The sequence below is a fragment of the Bacillus rossius genome, chromosome 18 (genome assembly GCF_032445375.1).
Source record: "Bacillus rossius redtenbacheri isolate Brsri chromosome 18, Brsri_v3, whole genome shotgun sequence".
Lineage (NCBI taxonomy): Eukaryota > Metazoa > Arthropoda > Insecta > Phasmatodea > Bacillidae > Bacillus > Bacillus rossius.
In genome coordinates this window covers 6,297,850-6,303,849 of record NC_086345.1, presented here as the reverse complement: position 1 = coordinate 6,303,849, position 6,000 = coordinate 6,297,850, and the positions used below count along the sequence as shown (strand labels likewise).

Sequence of the window (6,000 nt, the reverse complement as noted above, 5' to 3'; positions counted from 1 at the left end):
TCTGTCTTCAGCATTATCTAGCAGACGAAAACAATATGACGGCCTCCAGCAGAACACGATGCCAGACATGATTTCATACTAGCTTGCGATATATGTATGTGTGTATGTATGTGTGTGTGTATATATACACACACACACACACACACACACACACACATCTTGGCATTAGTGATGGGAGGTCAGTGTGTCTGTGGCTTTTGTGGAGGAAGGTATTTTCGTCATTTTCATTTTGACCTCACCAGGTTCGAACTGAAGACTCCGTGATGTAAGGGCGATTTTTAATTAAAATTTTATAACACATTTTATTAATTAAATTTATATTTATTTAAAATATTTCCCATTTCTTAGCATAAAATACGACTTTTTCAAGAAGGCCATGATGTTATAATCGAAGATGGCGAAATGTTTTTTTTTGAATTTTATTAATTAAATTTTATAAAATTTTTTTTTTCTATTTTCTAGGATAAAAATACGGATTTTAAGATGTTCGTAACGAAAATGGCAAATTTCCAGAATACAAAATGGCAAATGTGACAAAAGCAAGTTTTTTTTTACTAATTTTAATAGTGGTGTTACCGTTTCCGGTAACTGTTTTTGTAATTAATAATTTAATTATTTGGTTATTGTTACTTAATTATTCACAGTTATGTTTATTAGTTTTTATTTTTTATTTAAATGCATTAGGAGGACTCTAAGAACGTGAAACCGTTTGCTCAACGGCCGCCTAGTGATGTGTGGGTGTGGTTGTTACGAGTGTACCCGAGGACGGCCGAAGAAGCTCGATGGTGACGTAGCCGAGTGACGCGCTCAGCGGTGGCGCGCGAGTGTGCGGTACGGGACTTGCAAGCCGGACTCGACAGCAGGAGGATGGTTCGGTGCGACCGTCTGGCCCGCGGTGTGGCAGCGGCGCGGAGGCGCGTTGACCACCAGCTGGGGCCCCACTCAACATGCTCAAAGTAAGGAGTCGACGCTCATACTTGTTATGGCCAGAATAGGCGAAGGTCGGGGCTGTGAAATACTACATGCTAAAATAGACTGTGATTCGCAACATAATTTGACTTTCTTCAGGACCGGCAATAATTTTTGTAGTGGATGAATGAACTTAAAGAAGTTAATGAACTTGTCACTCGGGCCCACATAGTCATAATTTGGATGGAGTGCACGGACACAGTTCAAGTACGTTTACGTATTATCATGAAGGACTGCCGTATGAGCCGCGAGCAAACGGGAAAGTGCGCGCACAGGACAAAATAAAAAAAAAAACTTTAGATTTTTTTTCAACTATAGTTTCATATATATATTTTTTTGTATAGGGCATCTATGTGTTTCATGCAATGTATACGTGGAGGGGATTGTAATCCTAGGTAGGTCTGATAGTAAATATTGACTCCACTTAATTTTTTGTGTTTTTATAATGGTACTCCCACATTGCCCGGGGAATAAGGGAATAAGCTATTTACCTTTGGTTGGCCTTGGGGCATGAGTGTGGGGAAGAGTTGCTAATCGCACTGTTGCGGGAGTTACGCAGCAGCGCGGTTGCAGTGGTATTTAAGATTTTTAAATTTTTTATTAATATATTACATGCTTACTCGCCGGGTATCAAACCGAGGACCGAAATCAATTAGGTAACTAAAAATTTGAAGTAAATAATTGGTTAAATATTTTTTTATATTTTTTTCGGATTTTTTTAGTTGAAAATTAAAGATTTCATGTTTACAATCAAAGACAATGTCAAAGCCACCCTCGAGAGGCTTATTGGAGGCTTTACATGGTGAATTTAAGTTTCAATGGTGAATTTGGGTTCTTTCAAAGGCACAACTCTTTCAAGCATTCCGAATTTCGAATTTTCGAATTTTTAAGGAATAAAACGGGAAATTTTTCCATAAATAAAGGAATTTTTACTTCGAGATAAGAATTTTTTTGGCGGAAATTTTACCTAAAAAAAAAAAAATGGAAAATTTTGGTGGATTTTGGCGAATTACTGGCCAATTTGGTCTAATTTTAAGTCATTTTAGGCAAAATTTGGAAAGAAATGTTGAAAGACAAGGTCAAAGTCAAGGTCATCCATGATGGCCGCCGTGTCCTCAGAATCCAATATAGCGTCGACAATCATCAATTCTCGGCATTGAAGCCTTTCTCCGGACTGGCATATATATACTACACTTAATTGTACATGAAAATGCCGAGTATCGACGAAAAACACCTCTTGGCTACTGACTGTGTGTGTTTGACCACCTACTGGATGCATCTGGCTACCAACTGGAGGCAGGGACGTCGGAACGTTTTCATGAGTGGGTGGGTGGGGGGGGGGGGGCGAAAAGATGTATCACACTTACCTCAGTCCTAGAGTGGGGGGCCTCCCCTGGAAAAATTTGGAATTTTAGATGCAAAATTGTGCTATTTAATGAGTTTCCGAACCAAAATAATAAATATACCATTCCAAGAATTTAATGACGTAGAATGTATGAAATACTACTCTGACAGTAGATGTGGTACAATTTAAGTATTAATACCATCTAGGAATTTGCAATCATTTTACAATATATTGACCATCATAAATTTGATTTTCTAATCAATGCGATCTCCAACGCAACGTTTGTAACTACTGGTTGAGAAAAATACTACTAGGACCAAACATTTATTCTGGGAAAAGGAGGGGGGCGAAATGTTACTCTCGCCCCCCCCCCATGCATAACAGCACGGGGGCTACTCGCCCCTGCTGCCCCCCCCCCCCTGTTCCGACGTCCCTGACTGGATCAGGCTGGCTACCTACTGGACATGTAGGCCTATTACTGGCCACTGAATAGAGTTGACTGACTACCAACTTTCCGTACCTTGCCACCTACTGGACGTGATTGTCTTTCCAGCCGACTGATGTGCATGGTTCATCGACAGACATGTAGAACTGCTCTGAAAACACATGTCAAGACATGTTAAGGCCCTGCTACAATTGACTTGTCCCATGCAAATGTCCGTTGGACACTACTCACCGATTGGTCCACGTGACCTGTGATGTCATGTCTCTTGTCCCTTCGTCCCTATCCCACCGTATCCCATGCAGATGGCGAACTTTTATAATTTTGTCCCTTATTGATGTGTCCCATGCTGGAAGAACTTTAAAAACATGCGAACAAGAAGTAAACTAACATCGATGAAATATAATAAAAATGTAAATACATAAGCGTGCGGGAAAATAGTAGTTGTAAAGTATACAAAAATAAACAGTCAATTTTGTGAATTTTTTGTGAATTGACTTCCGTGAAGCTAAAATGGAAATAATTACGGGCGAGATATTAATAAGTGCTGTTCAATTTATGGGGTGGGCCCAGTACCGTCGTCTGCGTCTCCCAAATTTCAAGTAGAAGAATGCAGAAACCATGAACATAAATAAATGTGCAAAAAATACATCTTCCTCGGGGTTCATTTCGATTGAATTATGTTAGAATGCTTTCGTGATATGTTTATAACTTTAAATCGCTAATTCAGATGTAATTTAATTTCTTATGTAGGTTTACCAGAACACCTTTGATTATAATATGCTCGTTGTTTATAAAACATTATTTTCCGGGATTTTGTGGCCTCTTATATAATAAACGGCCACAAGTTCAGAAATATAAAAAAGTAACGTTAAATTGTCTCCCAAAACTATTGCACTCTAGTGGTGGTATTTGAAATGTTTACATTTGGACAACTTGGGACACAGCTGTTGTGGCAGCACATTGTCATGAGAGCGTGGGCCAAACTGCCATGACGGACCAAGGGACCAAGGGACAAGTCAATTGTAGCAGAGCCTTTAAGGTCTCGCTCTGCCTTTCTGAAATATTTGTAATTTGCAATTTTTTTATATGTATTTGTATAATTTTTGTAATATAGGTATTTTTTATTTGTAATTTTGTTGTTTTTTGACGTGATAACCTCTTATAAATCGATTAACGCCGGCTGCACGCACGAAAAATTGTCACGTTCCGCCTGAGCAGAGCGTGCAAGAACCGGCCAACCACCGTGCGAGAAAAATCTTCTATAATATCAAACAGGTTAAGGCGGGATTTTTAAACTAATTGTTCGTGATTATATTTAAACAAATTATTTAAATTAAATTTGCTAAAACTGTAAATAATATTTGAAAATTAAAAAGTCTGCAAATTTTCATCAATGTTTTCTTATGACGTTATCACGTAAAATTATCGTCCGTAAACCGACTTTACAGACAACCCCTTTTTCTCGAACATGTATTTTTTTTTAGTAATTTTAATTAAATTATATTGTATTGAATCACTAAGGTGATCGACTCTATATTTATTTTAACAGGTGATTTTTAAATTTTTTTTTGGAAATTTTACCGAATTTCTAGCCTTAAATTTACAGAATTTAAAAGTACTACTGCACTCTATCGGGCGAAAATGAAACTAATGTGGCTACTGTGCCCTCCAGCAGACGAAAATGAGAAAGTGATCTCCACCAGACAACAACAATATGGCGGACCCAATATGACTGCAATGACTTCATACTGGCTGGTGTAATATCTGCCTTGGCATAGACGTGGGAGATCAGTCTGCTGGTGGCTTCCATGGAGGAAGGATGGATAGCCATTTTTAATCAATTAAACTCTTGGGATTTGAACCGAGGACTCCATGACGCAAGTATTTTTTAAATTTAATGAAAACTATTTTTGATTAATTTTAATTTTTTACCTTAAAGTTTAACAATAATTACAAATTAAAAATATGGCGGTCAATTTTAAAAATGGCGGCATTTCTAAAATTAAATTTTATTTATTTATATTTTTTTCTTTATTTGCTAGCATATAAATACAGATTTACAAGATTACGGCCGTAACAAAATGTGAAACTATGTCGTCATACACATATAAAATAACGTGCATAACAAAAAGTGCAGAGTTCTATAATCCCAGACGGTGGGCGTAACGTAATGTTCTAGAATCCAAGATGGTTGGCGTAACGAAACGTGCAACGTTTGTAGTAAGCAATTTTTTTTTGTAATTTATATCGATTTTTTGTTCTAAAATTAAAGAATTTCTCGTTAAAGGTCAAGGTCAAAGGTCATGGTCAATGAACCCCCCAGAGGCTTATTGGAGGCTTGCGCATGAGGACTTAAAGCCTCTTTGGGGATTATTCGATTTTTTGAATTTTTCGGGAATAAAAACGGGAAATTTTCCCAAAAAAAGGTAATATTTCTTTTGAAATAGGAAAATGTCTATTAATTAAGGGGGAATTTTAAGTCATTTTTGAGGAGATTGATGAAATTTGACACCAAAAATGGCCGCCATGAGGTCAAAGCGGTCGGTTATTGACCCCCTCCACGCTCCACACTTTTACTCCAGTACCAGAACATTCCAAGCAACACTACTAATGATATTTTATTTTGGTGAGATAGCATCCTCAAAAATTATAATCATGAAAATGTAGTACAAACCAACACTAAATCAACTTCAAGATATCGAATGGGTGGGAACGATCAATCACTAAATTCATGCGAATATTTTTTTATGTGAGTCGCGAATAATGATATTTTCTATTAATTTAGTCGATAGTTTTTATTTGATGGTGCTCGTCATTACTTAGGCTCCTGACAGTACAAAACATGAACACTTTTCTTGTACTTGGATAATAGCTAGAGACTGGAAAAATTCGCGGATTCATTTCGCGATATGCTAAAATGCAAATAATTATACTTTTATGCAACTTCTGCTATTGGTTCACTGTTAATATGGAGGACTGTGGGCCAATTATAGACCCTCAGTCAAAGCAATATCGAATCACGAGTCCCCCAATTGAGACGCCTCACAAGTCAGTAGCCAATGAACAGGTAAAGTTTGTCCAAGTATGCACAGGATCGTGGAGTCTATCCTGGAGGTCAATGAATCCGCGAATTTTTCCAGTCCCTAATAATAGCCAGTGTTTAGTCCTTATAGATAAAAGATCTTCTCGTTAGGAGAAAAACGAGTACCATTCCGGTATTTCTGCAAAATGTCGTACATGT

The 6,000-nt window shown here is 37.5% G+C and overlaps 1 protein-coding gene across 2 annotated transcripts in view; it reads left to right on the top strand.

The window, feature by feature from the left end:
- Positions 1–779: 779 nt before the first annotated feature.
- LOC134541071 (uncharacterized) overlaps positions 780–6,000 on the top strand; it is a 79,370-nt gene continuing 74,149 nt past the window's right edge. For both annotated transcript variants that reach the window (XM_063384216.1, XM_063384214.1), the window contains exon 1: positions 780–1,364. The gene's annotated coding sequence lies outside the window, so the exon portion shown is untranslated. The remainder of the gene's footprint in view (positions 1,365–6,000) is intronic.